This window comes from Nycticebus coucang, chromosome 17 (assembly GCF_027406575.1).
Source record: "Nycticebus coucang isolate mNycCou1 chromosome 17, mNycCou1.pri, whole genome shotgun sequence".
In the NCBI taxonomy this organism is placed as follows: Eukaryota; Metazoa; Chordata; class Mammalia; order Primates; family Lorisidae; genus Nycticebus; species Nycticebus coucang.
The window spans coordinates 71482040-71501279 of NC_069796.1; the positions used below are offsets into that span (position 1 = coordinate 71482040).

Sequence of the window (19240 nt, forward strand, 5' to 3'; positions counted from 1 at the left end):
GAACTACGATAGATTTCCTGAGGCTCCTTGCCCGTTTCTCTGTGTCTGAAGTCCTGTTTTCTCTGTGGTTTTAAGCAAAAAATTGCACGTGTTCATGATACCTCCATCTGACATGTCATGTCAACCCTCTTCACGGTGACAGGATATTGCAGGCCACTCAGGATTGGGGCCTTTTGGAGAGGGATTCCCCCAAATGAGTGGACTCTGCACTGGATTCTTAAGTACCAGGGGAGAATTTGTAACTCTGCTGCGATATATCCAAGCCCGCAATGGAAAGACGATGGCAGCTCCCAGCTACTGAGTCTTCAGTATTTCCAGGCATGACATTTTAAATCTAACCTACCTGTGAGCTGAGTGAACTGGGCACCATGATTCTCCTTCTTGTATTTGTGGGAAAGCTAAAGCTCAGGGCTTACCTGGCTGGGAGGTTCTCATCGAGTGGTGTCTGACTAAGAAGTTGGACTTCCTTCACAGCCGTGCTCCAGCTGTGAACACTTCTAGGAAATGACTGCTCCTATAGCTGTGGTTCTATCCACAACAAGCCTTCCGCAGAATAGTGCCCAGATTAAACTTCCCCCCGCCACCAGGAAATCACAGGATAAGAAAACCTGACCATGACCTTTTTAATGGGAGGTCGGAGAGTAGGAAGATCGTTGATGTGAGAGAAGAAGGCAAAGAAAATAGTGAATCCATGTAGATGAGAAAAATTTATGCAACAGGATTTTTTTCCCCTAGTCCCATAGTGAGCTCCCAGATGATGTTAGAAAAGTCCCCTATTCTCTCTGATCTTTTTTCTCATCTATTATATGAGGGATTTGGACTAAATAATCATTTAAGTCCCATTAAGACCTCCCCCCACCCCACCTCCAGGATATGCAATAGCTCAGAAAGAGAGGATTGACCTGAAAGTCAAGATAATAGCAAAATCTTACTGGTGACTCAGTTTAAGAAAGGGCAACAGGCCCAGTGCAGTGGCTCACACCTGTAATACTAGAACTGTGTCTGGGAGGCTAAGGCCGGTGGATTGCCTGAGCTCAGGAGTTTGAGACCTGCCTGAGCAAGAACGAGACTCAGTCTCTACTAAAAAGTAGAAAGAAAACTAGCTGAGAATTGTGGCCTCTACTAAAAAGTAGAAAAAAAACTAGCTGGACATTGCAGCAGGTGCCTATAGTCCCAGCTACTTGGGAGACTAAGAGAATCACTTGAGCCCAAGGGTTTGAGGTTGCTGTGAGCTATGACACCACAGCACTCTCCCCAGGGTGACAGGATGAGACTCTGTTTCAAAAATAAATAAATACATAAAAATGAAAAGTCAGAAAGGGCAATAGAGCTCTATTATCATATAAAGGATCCCAATCAGTGTCACGGAAAACATCTCTTTCTGGAGTAAAAGGGAGGAGAATTTGTGGGGAACATGGAGCCACATTCTAGCCCACCCCTGAATTTTGTTGTTGAGCCCTCCACCAGGAGCCCTGCTGCCTTCTGGAGCACCCCCAACTTAGAATGCTATAGAGCCAACCCAGTGTTTGAATCAGCTTGTATAGACAATAAACATGTTATGTGTAAGGAGCTTAACTCTAACTTCCGGAAAGAGGTGACTGCTTTTCTTTTGCCTCATTTAAGAAAGTTGTCCAGATGAAGATTATACAGTTTCTGGATCTTGTCTGCCACTGCATTTGTTTAAACCAACAATTTAAAGATGGCTATAAACAATTGTAGGTGCCTGGGGCAGTTCCTCCCGCTGTGTGGGAAACAAGGACAGTTTCTTAACTCTTCTTCCAGTGACACACACCTGTGCCTTAGCAGTGCATACTCAGGGACATTCGTCATGAGAAATTAGACGGAGTTTTCACATGGAAAACCCCCCCGAGAATTTCAGTACCACCAAGAGTGTCTGCATATTATTTGTAGAGACAAAGAAAGGCCTGTGTTTTAACACTAGCATTCTAAACCCCACACGTAGAGGTACAGATGGCCCAGCCAAGTCAGAATGACCCTTGTTTACCTTGTAAGAGAAGAAATATTCAACTGGATGCTGGCTGAACCATTAGTACGTACCACGGAGGTACGTGCTAAATAAAAGAAAAATAAGGGAAATGTTAACTTAATGAAGAAAAATCATGACTTGTATTAGAAAGTGATTAGCTGTGATCTGTGCAGTCATGGCCGTGTTATGACTTGATTTGGCTGATGTGTTTCAGAAGGACTCATAATTCATGTTTCAACTGGAGAAGTAGCTTCAGCGAATGGCGCAACCTATCATGTTTTTGTTCAGGTGGTTTGACAGGAAGCAAAAGATAGAGTTGTTTGAAACTATAATTGAGAAAAGCCTCTTAACGATATTCATGCAGTCCAGCTATTCCTAGGGATACAATGTGCCAATATTTTCTAGCAGGGAAAATGTTGCAGAATCAGTTTCTTTTGAAAATTTATAATTTTGGCAGCTTTTTCCTTATGGAAGCAAGAAGATTTTTCTTCAAATAACTGCATGTTCAAGACCTCTAGTGTTTGTTTTTAATATAGAAAAGGATGGAATTATCTATTAACTGTTTCACTAGAGAAAAGATACAGAAACTTCTGTTTTCTTCAAAGATACTAATAACTTACATGTGTGATGCTGTCTTACGAGAGGGCAGCCTTTACAAAATACAGACTGTGAAGTACTGCTTTTCTTGTTCAGTGATTTAGAAATGGCTATCAAGACCTTTAGATAGTAAGATGGCTTAACAGGAATGATGGGACCTATTTGCGGAGAACCTCAAAGTAAAACTGTAAAGCAATTGCTTTCCTAAGAAAAAAATTGTGTTTAGTGGGAAGTTAAGTTCTAGTCATGTATGCCCGAAATTAAAGCAAAGAGACTGGATTAAATGGAAACCAATTGGTTGGACAGTGAAAGAAAAGCTGGCTGCTAGTTCTACTGGTGATTCCTTCAATCTTGGGCATGGGGATCGGGGTTGGAAGGAGCGTTTTATGGGAAGTCAGTCCTGTGGGTTCCAACCCGGCTGTCTTGGGCGGCATGAAATTGAGCTTATGAGAGGAAAACTTTACAACTCCCTTTTGAAAAGAAAACTTTCATGATCCTCCACTTAATACTTTCAGTTTTCATACTTTAATTTTTATTGACGTTTCTGTCATGGGGTAACTCATCTGGATAAGTTTATTGAAGGCAAATGATAGTGATGACTATAATACTTTGCACACAGATTGTCAATAAAAGGCGGATGGTTCGGGGAACACTTAGATACTTGGTTCTGGTGTGTGTGAAGTGCCTCGGTATAAGCTTTGTGTCAATTAATTGATAACATTTTGAAAATTCATGGCTCACAAGATGCCAGGCACCCAGCTGGGGACTCGGCATTTCTCACTGAATCCTCAAGATAATATGATGTCATTACCCATAGTTTGGAGTCGAGAAAAGTGAGGCTCAAGGAGGATGAACAACTCGTCCAAGGCCACAAGTTGGGGTGGGGGTGGAGGGTGTCCTCCAAGCACATTTGTCAAGATTTTTAGCCTGAGGTCAGCCTTGAAGTTGATTATGACTTAGTTATTAAAAAAATAAATAATAGTTATGAATAATCTTCCAGACAAGGAATAGTCTCTGTTCTCATTGCTCCAGCTCATTGCTTCTAAGTCCTATTCAAGAAAAATTACAGCATGGGTTGGATTGTTTAGTGGAAAGGTTGAGAGGGACCACTTCAAGCGGAAAACACAGTTGTGAGCACATGTGCCCACGGCCTCCTTCAGGGTCCGTGGGCTACACGACCCAGCATTCTATGCCTAGGGAGCCACTGGGCCAACTTAAAATCATCCCACAGGGCCATCTGTATCCTTTACTTTTCCATTCATTTGATGTTTGGGTACCCAGCTGTATCATTGTGCGGTGTGAGCGTGAGCATGCATACTCTGTGGTGCTACCTTCACCTGTTTGTTGTGTAGGAAAGCCTGACTTCTGGCAGGAGAGCACACCTCTCATTAATGTGTGCATCAGAGAGTGGATTCCCCACCCCCAGCCTCTGTTCCACTGACCTGCACCAAGTTCTCTAACTGTTGCTTCCATGTTGGCAATATTCCTCCCAATCTGAGTTGGGTTGGACTAAGTCATTGGAAGTGACAGTGACTTATGAAAAAAAAAAAACTGGCAAAATGCAGGAATGCACGTTCTGGATAAGCTTTGAGAGAAGCAGGTTGCTCTTGCCTCCTTGGATGAGACAATTGACCCTCCCAAGCTGATTCCTTGCTTAGATGAACTGACTTAACTGTGAGGTCCTGCCAAAGGTTGTTTCACCAAGCGGTGCCTGGGGTTTTCACAAAGCAAAGTCACCCCTGCCTGCCAAGCAGGGACTCTCTAGCTAGACACCAGGGGAATTTCGTAGCCTTCTCACTCCTCCTCCAGAGGAGGAAGTTCCTTTCGTCATCTGCCTTCACTGTGCCACTGCGCAGTTTGTTCTGCCCGTGGCTAACATGCCTGGCTTAGAATGAGTTGTAGAGCCCTAACAAGAAGGGAAAGGGAGGACTAAAACTTGGAAAATTGTTTATTTTGTTGGAGAAAAGACTTGAGGACAGAAACATTGCTCTCCTTGGCTACATTCGTGGTCCCATCTAGCGCTGTGATTTGGATGGGGCACTAAGGACCATTTTGCTGGGTGAGTGTGATTGTTCTTCATCCAGCTTGGAAGGTTAATCAAGTGGCCACGTGTTCCTCACTTCCCTTAACAGCCCATTTTAAATCAATCTTCCATGAATTCATCAGGACGGTTTTTGGAGTGCCTCAATGTTGCTACTTCATTGTCAGTGTCCCCGACCTAGGAAAGCCACGTGAAGGGTATTTCCCAAACTTTTTTTTTTAATTATTATTTTTATTTTTATTGTTAAATCATAGCTATATACATTAGTGCAATCAAGGGGTACAATGTGCTGATTTCATATACAATCTGAGATAATCTCATTGAACCGTTCAACGTAGCCTTCATGGCACTTCCTCTCTGGAGTATCTTCTGCTTTCTCCAGGGAGAGTCCTTTTCCCTGAGTTCATGTGCCATGGTGGCCAGATTGTAATGCTCTCTTGGCTTCTGATAGAGGAGTTGGGACATGCCTTGAAGTGTTTTTGTTTCCTCTGAAAGAGGTTGAATTGGGGAAGAGTGGGGAGGAGAAATATATGTGGGAAGAGTTTAATTGTATCCATGAGGATTCTTAGTAATCAGGATGCCAGTCTGTGTTTTCCAGAGCCTAGAGCTGACATAAATAATGTAGCCTACCTCGCTTTGTGCAGGCTTGCTGAGGAATGCTGATGGAGAAAAAGCCAAACAGGGATCTGAAGCTCCCGGCTCCCAGCGCAGCCTTTAAAATCCTTTTATTGAGTAGTACTTCTGAAACTGTAGCCAGGGCCTTGGCGGCCTGTGTGTGCCAGGGAGAAGCCAACAGACGAGAATTTTGGAGGAGGCTGCCTCACTTGGTTTTTGGACGTTGAGAATCTGGTGCAGCCTGGATGGTTCCAGCTAACAACTGGTTAATTTCATTTTCGTGTTGCTAATCCCGCAAGGAATAGGACAGCTCTGTCAAGGCCCCGGAAGCCGGGTAAGTGTGCAGCTGTTGCTAACAAGATAGGCCTGGCCCCTCAAACATAGTTAGAAGCATCTTGCTAGCCTTTTAGAGCCTCTTGCCTTAATGGGAAGAGCCAAATGAGCTTTTCGGGACAGCTAACCCCAAATGAAGTCCTGCAGCTTAAGCTCATTGAGAGGCGAAGTGTGCATTGGGGAGCGGGAGAGGGACCACAAACGCCACAGTTCATTTGCAGGAAGGAAACAAATGTGTCTTCACATGGGATTTTTACAGGAGGTCTGCCAAGCCAAATATCCAACTAAAACATCTTCCAGATTTTGATTTAAAGTGTAACTTAAGCCCAGTCTTGGCCACAAACGATAGATGTGAAGGAAGAGGTGGGGAGTGGGGGATGAAAAAGAGGGATGTTAGAAGTAATTCCTGGTTGTTGATGATCTTAAGGGATGGGCTCTGGGCATTTGGTAAAAGAGATAGCAATTCCTTTGCTTATACTCTGGTGGTTTAGAAAAGGACTTCAGGGAGCATTTGTTTTGTTTTGTTTGTTTTCCTTTCGATTAAGGCATTTGGGGTCTAGAAAAAGAAGATTAAAGCGGGATCCGTTTAATTTATTTAGTTTGCCTCACAGACATGAAGCTTCAGAATGGTAAGTGTCAATTACTTTCCTACAGGTTTGGGTAGCCAGCTGGGCGAGAGCTCTGGCCAACCTAGGGTCTGTTCACCAAACTCAGGCTGTTTTACAGTTTGGGGCCAGTGATAGAAGCTGGTGTGTCAACATAAAAAAGCATAGATGACAAGTTTAGTCGGAAGGGAAGGCTTAGTGTGATTTGCCCTTTGGGGGGGATGGTTTGCTTCTGCTGTTGCTGGTTTGACAATTATGGGAACTCATTTGGAAACCAGCTATTAAAACCCACTTAAATTCACATGAAAAAATGTAAAAGAGACGCGACACTTTTATCATGGGACAGGAGTAATTTTTCCCTTTCAATTTGCTGGAGATGTATTGTTTTGTTTTTCCTCCATTTAAAAAGTATCATCCCAATGTTTTTTAATTAAATAGTATTTGGAAATTTTGTTTGTCACGTGAGCTTATGGATGAACATGTATATTGCTGAGAATTCTACAAGTCCTCCGTAGCAATCTCATTGAACTGGTGACAAAGCAGCTCAGCTTTGTCTAAATTTCATTTTTTCCTCTCCCAACAGTGCCCATGTTTTGTTTACCTGGCGCTTTAAGTAGTTCCACTAAAACTTTTTGTTTCATAGTATCAAGAGCCCAGAATACTTCTCTCTGCTTGTACAAACGCCTTCCCAAATCAGAGTGGTGGTTTTGTTCTGTTTTGTTTTCCCTGCCAAGTGCTGTCTGCGTGGATAAGGACACAGGCAGGTTTTCTTCTTGTTACAGCAGGAGAGATTTAGTCTTTAGTCTAAGGATCTGTTTGGACAGTTTTCCAGTAAGCCTTCAACTCTTTAGAAAATAATATGCCCATCTGTGAAATGGGCTTGGTAGTTGATTAAAAATGTAACCTCTCTCTTCTTTGGAAGCCTCTCCATCATGATTGTGAATATTTGAAAGGAAAAGAAGACAACAGAATTAACTAGGGGGGTTTCTACAAGCTGTTCTCTGTAGTCTGGGTTCAAAAATGTTTTAGGCATCCAAAACCAGGTTGCTTGTTGGTTTTTATTTATAAGTACATTAGAAGAAAGTACATTTTAACTGTGGAGAGAAATACAATAGTTCTAATAAACAAAACTAAGTTTTTATAACCTAAGAAGTGACCTGAAGGAATGTGAGGAATTGTTAGAAGGCTGTGGTTCTCGGGTGCAAAGTCACAGCTCCATGTTTAATTTAACAAAACATTAAACATTTCATGTTTAATTTCATGAAACATTAGAGCACTAGGATTTGTCACCTTCCTGACAGAATGTCAGAACTGTGAGATAGTTTCAAAATATATGTTCTTTCTACAGAATTCACATATAACACTGGAAATGTTTCACATCCAAAGACCTATGCTTTTTTTTTTTCCCTGGGGGTCTTTTTTTCTCTGGTGATAAAAGAAGGAGAAGCAAAAAAAAAAAGTAAAACAACAAAAACAACAACACATTAGGCATGCACTACTAGTTTAGCTAATTTTAGGGGGGCTATTAGTAGGCATTTAGGCAAATCTATTAACATTTAGCATCAGCACAAATGCAATTGCACTTCCACTTTTGTGCTTCTGACAAAATAAGCACGAGGATCTTCAGGACAAGAAAAGAAGGGACCTTGGAACCATTCACTAGGTGGTAAACTTTTTGTTGAACCCATTTGGATCTTTCAATGAACTATTTAAGAAGGTTGGGTGAGATCTTTTGGGAAAAAAATAGGTAAATGTATCAGTTTGATAAAGATTCGGACCAAATTAGAGAGGCAACCCTCTGGACCTAATTGCTTGCCACATTTTTTCTTAGTCTGAAAAATGTGGTTGGAGATTGATAACGCTACTTTGCCTTTGGCTTGTGATAGAAATTTTTCCTTTTTCTGTTTTTTTATATATATTTCAAAGTGCTGAAATAGAGCTAGGCCCTGCCTCTCTGTCCATATTTTGCAGATTATTGGGCTCTATTTTTCTATGTTTAGCTCTTAACAATTACCAATTCATAACACATGCGTGTATGTGGACGCACATGTGTTTGTACATACACACACGCACACAACGTATAAACATACAAAAGCCCCCCCCAGTCCTGCCTGGATTCCCCCACACCATTTCTGGAATGCTCTCCAAAACACAACAGAAATGTATTTGTTGGAAGTACAGTGTTTTGTTTTGCTTGCGGCTTCCTTGTGTACCTTGAAGTGGCTGAGACCAGATGCTTTAGAGAGAGATGTCATATTCCTGCAATTCAGAGGAGCATATGGCAAGAGAAAAATCGTTGTGACAGTTACTGACCTGAAGAGCAAGTAGCTTTTTTAACCCTTAAAAAACTTTTTTAACTCTATCCCAATTAGCTACACTTTATTTAGCTGAATGACTTTCTAACTCTCCTGTATGTTTCATTCTGGGAGGAAAAATGCAAAAAAGTGGCCTGGACTCCAAGAGAGCTGTGTTTCTGTTGGGGAGGGCCAGGTAAAACGGGAAAGCCACCCCGGCCTTGGCAGGATAGATGGCACGCCCCCACTCATGACCTGCTCTCGGGGACTACACTTGGACAAGGTCACTCAGCCTGTGGGGCTGAGCTCCAGCATTGTGCCAGCCAGCTTGCCTCCGACTGGCTTGTAATGTCTCTTCCGCCTTTCTTGACTCAGCTGAGGAGGACCCAGCAAAGCTCACCCCTGTGTGCTGACCCCAGGGACCAGAGGCCCCCCCCCAGTTGCCCTCGAACATGGCTTCCTGCATTTGGGACCCCTCATTAGCCACCGTCCTGACCCACAGACGCCACAGAAGCGTCCGAGGGTAGTGAGGAAATCTCTTCACTTCAGAAGGCCTCTTTTGAACCCTATTTATGGTTCTGGCACTCTGATAGGCCCCAGAAAGGAAAGCAGTTGTGACACATGCCTCCCCACCCAGCAAAGAGCTCCTCCTGTCTAATGGGGAAGACCTGTTAACAAAAATGCAATAAAGCATTGTCCTCAGTGCCAGCAAGGTTAAGAAAGGAAAGCCTGTCATGGCCACAGGACACGGGGCCACTGAGGAGAGAGTAGGCTGTCCTCAGAGAAAAGGTTGGGAAAAGCAGTTCATCAAGAAGTAGCTTGGAAAGGTCCCCTGGAAGACACAGGACAGGCTGTCGGCAGACCCTTGGCGCGTCAGGGAGCTGCAGGTGCTGAGTTCAGTAAGGTCAGCACCCAGGGCACGAGGATGGCAGAGGTTGTACTAGAAAGATAAGCAGAGCCCCGTGGTGAATGACTCTCCTTACCACCAAGGCTGAGTCTTGTCTAACCTGTCACATTCTGAAAAATCTGAAACAGCCAGGCAGCTCCTAGCCTAAGCAAAGCAAGGGCTGAACATACTAAAAAACACAGTATGGGAAGAGAGAGGGTTGGGTGAAAATCACACACACACACACACACACACACACACACACAAGTGCTGGCTACCCCTGTGGGAGCCAAACTAACCACCTGTGAACGTCCCAGCTGGAGCCAGAGAAACACCAGTTGGCAACCTTTGCAAACAGGCAGCAGGCGCCTGTGAGGCGATCTTCTCCGACCACCGGCTACTGACTTGCTTCAGGTCCTGACTGATTTTAGAGTGAAGCTTTTCCAAATATAGAACCAGAGATTCTATATTTGGAAAAATGGTGAGACAGATTGTCCAGTGTCTCTAATTAGGAAATCTGGTTGGGAGGGAGAAAATATGTACACCTCTGTTTCTATCTGGATTTATATTTATATATGTGTTTATGTAGTGGCAAGTGCGTTTGGACTCCTTTGTATAGTGAAAGCTTTTGGAGGTGGAATCTGAAACGCAGGTGGAAACGCTGACTCTGCAGAAAGACGCCCAGGATCCAGCACGGCACAGCTAATGAGTGCCTTTGCATAGCCATGTAGTATGGGGGTTTGCATACGTGGTGGTGCGGAAGGGGGAGCACTTTACTTTTAAATGTTTTGCCTTTTGGTGTTAGCAGGGCCGCCCTCACTGCTGTGAGAGAACCTCGCAGGGTCCGTGCATGGATTTGAGCGTCCAGACCCACTTGGCATTTACTTGGAATGGCAGAAGGGAGGGTAGCTGAAAGCTAGCACCACCACCTTCTCACCGCCATCGCCTAGACTTTGACTTACCCGCCACCACTTGACCATCCTTGACCTCCAGGCAGGGCAGTCTATCTGCAGGGCCTCCCGGGAGAAACTGGTCAGAGGATCTGACCCATTAGCCCATGGGCTGTGCCCTCCCCAGTGCTCCCTTGGGAATTAAGTGCTGGCCCTGGGAAAACTGGGACTGGGTCCCTGCTCCCTCGCTGGTGTGTGCGTCAGAGTGCTGGGCAGTTAGCATTTGTTGAAGTGACTGAGCTCTCAGTGCCCCGATTTATCTGTCTGAACAGTGGGTGGTAATAATAATAATAATAATATTATTATTATTATCCATGAATAATGTTAATGGTGATCTAAAAAAAAAAAAAACCTGCTGCCAAGGTATCTGCTCAAACCGCAATCCCACAGCACAGCGAGGCCTCCCCGGGCTCCTGCGCTTGGGGTCCCAGCTGCTGCTTCATCACGCTTGTTCTTTCCGGCATCTCTTGGCATCCAACAGGCCTCCTGGCCTATCCTGTCCTCTGCCTGTTCCTTTCTCTGTACCCCAAGCTGATCTAATCGTGGAGCTCGGCAGTGCAAAAAAACAAATCAGCAGTCAACCCACAGACACAGAATCACCTACCCAAGACCTTGTGTGCAGCAGACTTTACTGAAAGTTTGGAGAAAAGGAAAGTTTCTGTACATACCAGCAGTAAAAAGAACCGTATGTGGAGTATTTGGCTCTTCCCTTCTTGAACACTCCCAGTCAGGGCTGTCTACTTGGGGACCCTCGCTCCCTGCAAAGGTCGCTCCTGCATCTCTCTCTTCTGATTGGCCAGAAATTCGAGTGTATCCCATTGTGTGAATGAGGAGCAGTCCAGGACTCTCCACCTCTGCCCCACAGCCAGTGTCCGTGCCAGGACACTGGGCTTTCTCCCTTCCTCGCTAGACTCTTCAACAGATTCTCCAGGAGGAAGACTATCATACAGAAATTTATTTCCCCACAGATATGAATAGCACCATTTCCCATCACCAACCTGCATGCCTACAAGGGAAAAGTTGTTACATTTTTGTTTAGGAAACAGCTTTCTGACACCTAATACTCTACTATGTATCTCATTATGCTTTTTAATATCCTTCTCACATGGAAGATTGATTGATTAAGGGATCGATTAAAGGGGCCATGTGGCCAGAGTTTAAGGCCACAGACTCAGGAGCTCTGCTGCTTACTAACTGTGTGACTCCAAGCGAGTAACTCAAATTCTCTGATCTTTGGGGAAATGAGGGATTGTCATGGTCCTCTGCTGGGCTTATTACATTAAATAAGATCGTATGTGTGAAGATGCTGATCTCAGAATCTGGTACATGCAATTCTTATTTCCTTTGCCTATACTCAATATCAGTATGTATTTTACTTTCATGCCAATTTTATGATAGGACTTTTCCTCTATTTCCAAAATGATTTCCGTGTAAATGGGTAGGGTGCAGGAATTCTGGCATGGGCCAGATCACAAATCACCCCACCGTGTTGAAATTGACTCTGGATCCATCCTCTGTTCTCACGATCAAAGCTGGGTGGCTTGCAGCCTTCCCTAAACAGGCTTTGGTTTAGTGTATGTTTCTCGGTAGTGACCTTTCCCCTGCTGCTATTTTAACCAGACTGCCAGCAAGTCCATGGTGGTTCAAAATAACCAGCATCAACATAAATTTTTTTCCAAGTAGACTGTTACTAGAAACACAATCACTCAGAATAACCCTCTCACCTTCAGTGGAACAAAATCTAATTGTATGAGTCCTCAGAGAGTGGGGCTAGTCTGGGGACAAGGAACAATTATTGCGACTAAATTTTAATCCACTGTTTCAGTAACAATATTGAATTAAAAAGTTACTAGCTACTAGTTAGAGCACAACTTCGCTCCTACACGGGCAAATCAGTCATTCAGTGGTGATTAACATCTATTCAGAACAGAGAATGTATTATGGGTACTAAATTATCATAGGAATTAATGCAGTCTTTTTAAAGGGCTTAAAATATGTTAATAAATACAGTATTCCAGCACCTGCAGCTCAAGGAACCAAAGTCATTAAAGATGGATATAATTATATTTATTATTGCAAGGATCTGGGTGGGGGGGGATGATAGTTTAATGAGCATGAATGAAATAAGGGTTCTTTACTTAAAACTTCTTACCTAAAGAAACTGTTTCCTTTAAGGAGTTATTTGATGGGACCATTGAATGAAAGAAGTACACAGAGAGTAAAATAGAGGGACCATTTCCCGGCCTCTGGGCAGTGAAATTCAGGGGTCCACTGAGGACATTGCAAAAGCCTCTACCTTCTTCCCATTGGACTTGGCATGGGATTGCCCTGCCCTTGTGTGCCTGGCCAGGCCACCGCCCTGTGACACCTGCTACTCCACCAGCTTCCCACTCCTGCTCCACCCAAGAGCCACGGCTTCCTTGCAGTTTCTCAGGTACACCAAGCTTGTCCCCACCTCAGGGCCTCAACACAGGCTCTTGCATCCAATGACATTTATTCTGCAGTCACTTTGATAGCACTTTGCCAGGTTTTGTCTTAAACGAATGTTTCTATTAGCTGATCTAATCCTTATCACATGACAACCTTGTAGATTGGATGCCAGTATCATCCCCATTTTACAGACAAGGAAAATGAGTCAGAGAGAGGTTAAGGAGCTGGACCTAGCCCTGCAGGCTTGAAGCCCCACTCTTTCCACAAAGTTCTGGAGGCTCTTTGCAGGACCAGCTACTCCCATCCCTCAGATCTCAGCTCAGAGGCTGTTCCTGACCCCTGTTATCTGAAGTCATCAAAGGGTCTAGATCATCTTTTGCCTAGCAACATTGGGGACTATGTGAGGAAGGCAGAGAACACAGGCTCAGGAGGCTTTTGCAATGTCCTCAGTGGACTCCTGAAGTTCACTGCCCAGAGGCTGGGAAATTGTACCTCTATTTTACTTTGTGTATACTTCTTTCATTCAAACCTGTTAGCACAGTTTAAAATGAGTGTGCACACACTTTCAGGTATCATTTCCTTTCTTTCACACTATGGCTGTGTCTATGAAAGCAGTGAGTGTTTTGGGTGCTGTGTGCTGTATCCCGGCCCTATGAAGGTAACTGATGCATAATAAATGCTGAATGAATATTTTTGATAGGTTTTTGAAATCATTCACCATTTTGCCTTTTGGTGTCTATAGAAAGAATAAACGTATGTTCATCTATTTCTCTGTAAAGATAGGTAAAAAGTATCATCTATTCTTCAAATCGACTGATGAATAATTTTATTAGGAATGGGGATCTTTTTGTGATTAAATATTTTCTTAGTTAATTGACAGAAAAATGTCAGCCTGGTGTAAGCATTTATACATTGAATCTGGGGGCTTTTCTACATAAAGGTTGGGAATTAATGATTGAGGATAACTCCTTTGGAGTTGATAAGGAATCAAAGAACTCGGGAGGGAAAGAGTGTGCTCACGGCATGGAGTGGGTTAGGACAGGATGCAAGAGCAAACCCGTGTTTCTGGCTCAAGGGCCGTGTTCTCTGCCTTCCTCACATAGTCCCCAATGTTGCTAGGCATCTGCAGAAGCCCAGCAGAAACACAGGGGTTTTATCAGATGAACTCTTGCTGCTGTTAAGAATGTTGTGCGTGGCAGGTTGGGAGCAATGGATCGAAGCACTCCTATTTTCTTAAATCTTGGGGGTGTTTGAGGTGAAAATTAACTGCCTATCTTTGTGGCGGAGTGCCTTCAAAATGCTACTTTCTGCTGGGAGGTAGTAGAAGAAAAATAAACATTCGCAGTGTGGAATTAAAAAATGGAAGTCTCAGAGCCGCACATCATACCTGCAGTGAGCCACCAGCCTTAGAGTCACTTCTGCATTTTCCTGGTCAGCTTGTTGGAAATACAGTCAGGCTACTAATCTCTCAGCCCAGAATTCTTTACCATACAGGAGATGTGAATTGCATTGAGCATCTCAATAAAGTTCTCTAGGCCCAGAGGAAAAGAGCATGCACAAACATAAGACAATTTGCAAGTTATTTCAGGGAGCTTCTGGACATTTGTCTATTTCACAGATCTCCAGGGACCCATGAATTTCAGTCCAAACAGGCCTAATAGCACATAGTAATGTTGGTTAATTATAATAGCTAATATTTATCAAGCTCTTATTATTTATCAGATTATTGACATGGATATAATAATTGTATATCTTTTCATTTATTTTTCACATATGCCAATTATACCCATTTTGCAGATGAGGAAACTGAGTTTCAGAAAAGCTAAATAGGCCCCAATGTGTTGGAGCTTGAATTAGAATCCAGGTGATCTGATGCTAAAACCTCACAAAGGCAGGCATTGAAAGTTTACATGAAGTAGATCTTCACCAGCTTGTGTGTGATGCCATGATGAATCCCCTGGTGGAAAAGAGAAGGTGAGCTGAACACCTTCAGAGTGTCTGTGAAGGCCAAAAAGGGCTAGTGACTCCATATCCTAGGTCTTTCCACAGCCTGCAGAGAGGCGGTTGCTATGGCCTCAGGGTACCTCTTCTGTCCAAGAACTGCCCTCTGTTTTCCTACCTATTTCAAGTGTCTTTACATCCTGAACCCAATAGGCTGGTGCTGATAGTAAGTGGGGTTTATTGAGCCCATATTTTGAATACTTTCAATTTAAGAATGTCTATCATCTGATGGACACGTGGATCCTATCTCAATGTGAAACCATTTTAGGAATATTCACAACCAACTGGATTGTGAACACATTTTATAAGAGGCCATTAGTGTGTTGAATTATTTCTTCTGTTCCTTAAGCAAATAAACAGAACCTATTAAAAGTTGTTTAAGAATTCTTTTGATCATTTTTTCTTCTTTCCTTTTTAAAGGAAGCAGAAGTCATTTTTACTTAGAAATAGGTCTTATTTTTCTAGTTAAAACAAATAACTTTATTGGAGCTAAATACCTCTAAATGTTTAGTTTTTTATTCATTAAGCTTTATTTAGCCACTTTATCTTGTAATTAATATCCTAAGTAGCTCTCGGTTCTAGACCTCTTGCTGGGTACAGAGAATAATGAAGTGAATCATTCATTACTGGCCTCAAGGAGTTTACCATCTAGCCTGGTTTTTCTGACGGCGCACTTGAACCTATCATTAAACTTTGCAGCACACTTAAATTTTGTTGATTAAAAAAAAAAAAAGGAGTTAAGCAAAAGAATATATTTACTGTGCTTTGATCTGCTTTCAAAATAATTTAATTAGTGATCTTTAACAATTTTCTCGGCACACCAGTTGGAAATCCCTGGGCTAGCAAGAGGGCAGGATATGTCCTTTGGGGTGTGGTAGAGGAGGCAGGAAGTACGGACGGCAGACAAAAGAGAGTGGTCGGTTAAGATTGAAAACTGCATGACTGGCTGCGAGGCTAGACTTAGAGAAGCAGTTAAGAAGTCTGTATTCCCTAGAACAAAGATTCTCGAACTTGAGTGGACATCAGAATCCTCTCGAGGACTTATTAAACACAGATGGATGGGCCCCAAGCCCAGTTTCTGACTCAGTATGTCCAGGTGGGTCCTCAAATTTGCATCTCTAACATGTTCTCAGAGAATAGGGGTGCTGCTGCACCACTCAGAGGACCACTGTCCTAGTTTCCCAGAGGAAGGATAATGCAGAAAATCTTCGTGTTTACCTCTTTACCCCTCAATTTTAAAATAGTTGGTTTCACCCTCTGCCTTGCTTTGTGTCATAGGTTGCCTTATAAATGTGTGTCCTTCTGTTCTCTTCCCACCAAGGGTTGCTCTATATTTTTCTACAGGTACTCTTTTTCTTCTTCTCATAAATACCTGACTGTGACCTCCGATGGAAAGATATGGGCCACTCATATGAATTATGAGTTGCAAAAATGTCTATAAATATGGTTCTGTGATTCTGAGTTTATCTTCAGGCACTGTTGTGGTTCCTCACAATTTATCACATCTCACAAAACACTCTGGATGGAGGGGTAGCAATTACATAAATAAACAGAGTAGCCCAAGTGGAAGATCCATCCTGCATATCCGGGGACCCTCTCAGGTCTTACAGGGCCCACGTTCTCTTCCTGGAGGAGTGAAGAGTGAGCCTGGAGGAAAGGAGGCCCCAAGCAAGCCTCAACCCACTCACTGCACAACAGCTCTGTGCGGCTTTTTACTTTGCTGCAGCCTTTTCGTAAACACAGTCACATTTTTGGCCGAATGCAACGGAAAGCATGAACTCACATCAGAAAACAATACCACGTTCCTACATTAATGATTTCTCCTTTCCTTTATTTTTTTGGTCCATTTTGCACAGGAAATAAGAACCTTGTGGACAGAAAGATCGTTTGTCAGGCCTCTCGCAGCAATTTTCCTAACCGTTCTTTCAGCTCTAAAATGCTTTTAAGCATCTGTCAGTATCACATAATAGCCTTAATGGGAGGGGAAAACAACAACAGCAGCAATGACAAATATCTGCTGCATCAGAATGAAGTGAGTGAGCCCTCTTCTTCCTGGACGGCAATGAAAGTGACGGTCCTGTCCATATGTGGATTTCCACGTGCAGCTGTGCAGTACTGTTTGCACTTAGACCTTAAGTTGTCGGTAATTTTATGTGTGTAGGAATGATGCCAATTGAAAGAGAGAATGGACCAAAAAAATATTTAGCATCTCTGAGATGAGACAAGCCGATAAACAGCTTGATTACTAATTCATTCAGGAACAAAAATAATGGCTTTCTAAACTGGAACGACCAAATCCAATAACTAACTGTTTGTCAGGGCAGTAATAATGGTATTTGTATCTCTTTTAATTGGCTTTAACCTTTCCCTTCATGTGTGCAGTATTAAAAAATTAAAGAGGAAAGTATTTAGAGGCATAGATTTACAGCACTATGTGGATTACATGCTTTTAATGAGGTCAGGACAATAAACCATCTGAGCAGAACCTGCTGCCCCATGATGAATGACTCCCTTTTACAATAGACAGACAGCAGCAAGTGTGCACACACACACACACACACACACACGTGCTCACAGGCCCGGAGGCTTCTCTGCACACCAACCGAAAGATTCCCAGCTTTGCTGTTGATCTAGCTAGCTTGGGGTTTCCAGTTCCAATGAATGTAAAGAAATTTTCAAAATGTAGAGCTATTGAGCTACTTCAATACATTATGTGAAAAAAAGAAAAGTTGTGGAATAAAAGGCGTGCGGCTTATGTAAGATGTTAATTCAGGGGTCAGAATATGTAAGTATGGATGCAGGTGGTTTTGGATGGGTGGGTGGAGGGATGGATGGAAAGAAAGAAGGGAGGAAAGAGGAAGGAAGCAATGAAAAGAAAGAAGGAAAGGGAGGGAGGGAGGAAGCAATGTAGATTATTTAGAAAGATATACACAGTGGTGTACTACAGCCAGTTTTCAGTGGCTTGTAAAAGCTTAATATACAATATGCCTTCCCAATTTCTTCATTTTTTTTTTTTGAGATAGAGTCTCACCTGTCACCCTCAGTAGAGTGCCATGGTGTTACAGCTCACAGCAATCTCAAACTCTTGGGCTCAAGCAATTCTCTTGCCTCAGCGCCTAAGTAGCTGGGACTATAGGCACAATGCCTGGCTATGTGGAGAGGCAGGGTCTTGCTCCGGCTCAGGGTGGTTTCGAACTTGCGAGCTCAGGCAATCCACCTGCCTCAGCCTCCCAGAGTGCTAGGATTACAGGCATGAGCCACCGTACCCGGCCCCTAATTTCTTCATATTCTTAACTTAAAATTGTCAATTGTGAGAGTATTTACTCCACAGAAGTCTATTTTCTGAAGAAACAGTTGCTAAGCCTTTATCAGCACATCCCTGGACACCCACCAAATCATAAAGAATGGGTATATCTAGAAACAGGGTTTTCTAGCAAAAGGAAGGGTAAATGAAGTAAGAGGGTGGGCTATAGTAAACAGGGTATTTTTCCTTTATATTTAAGCATTTCTTAATAATTTAAAATTTTTATTAAATATTGTTTAATTTATAATTAAAACATTTTACCTTAAAATTAGTCCACGAGCATCATTAAAAGTTTAAAAACATTAATAGAATTCATATCTTTTACTTTATGAGTCAAGTACAGATCATTTGGACAAGGAAAAAGAAATTGAGATAACTGATAGAATCAAATGGTCAAAGGCACTTAAGACTCAGCCAGAGGTACGTGATTTAATAGTGAAAATGTCCTTGATCTTTCAGGGGAGGGAAGAAATGGGTTAATATGGGTCAATCCAAAGAGTGAAGTGTTTGCTTTCAGAACCTATCTTATAACACATTTTATTGAAGAAAGTCACATGGGACCCACGCAGCTCATCTCCTAATGTTCACTGGTTGACCTAAACCCCGTTAGAGTTCTTGCCTGACCAACTTCCCGGAGTTGGCAGTGTGAAACGCCTCTATTCAAGAGAAAACACCCCATTCCGGATGAGAGAGCTGAAATCCATGGAAAATGCATCCTGCCTGTGGGCCAGCCGGTCTGTTCCCAAGCAGAGACATGCTGACACTTCCTTTTTGCCACTTTGAGGTGCTGCACTGGCGTTAGCCTCAAATGAGTCAGAGTGAAGAAGGTTCCTTGTTTCCCCCTCCTTTCATTTTTCTCAGCTATTCTTTCTCCATGATAGCCACCAACTCCAGCTGATAATCCACATATGACCCAATTGTTCTTATTTCCTATAGACTCTTATAAATAAAAGGCCCCTGCCTAGAAGTTCAAACCTGAACTGTTAATGAAAGCAGCTGCTTGATTTTACTAGCATCTAGTCATTCATTCAACAAGTACTTCTGGACCTGTGGCCCTGGGTTAGATGTGAGGAGACAGGAGGAATCATGTCAGACAAGGACCTTGCTGTGGTGAAGCTGACACTCCTGCCGGTGACACAAACACAGAGACAGCAATTAAAAATATCAGAGGGTACATATTCTTCTTAGTAAAGTATC

At 43.0% G+C, this 19240-nt stretch overlaps 1 protein-coding gene across 11 annotated transcripts in view; it reads left to right on the plus strand.

The window, feature by feature from the left end:
* Window positions 1-19240, plus strand: part of TENM2 (teneurin transmembrane protein 2) — a 1234499-nt gene that overhangs the window by 781585 nt on the left and 433674 nt on the right. Inside the window, exons 1-2 of one of the 11 annotated variants that reach the window (XM_053567527.1) lie at window positions 4457-4643; window positions 5270-5574. The exons of 8 other annotated variants lie outside the window; for them this stretch is intronic. The gene's annotated coding sequence lies outside the window, so the exon portion shown is untranslated. Of the gene's footprint in view, window positions 1-4456; window positions 4644-5269; window positions 5575-19240 lie in introns of those variants that run through there. 2 more of the 11 variants (XM_053567528.1, XM_053567532.1) reach the window with 2 other exon arrangements.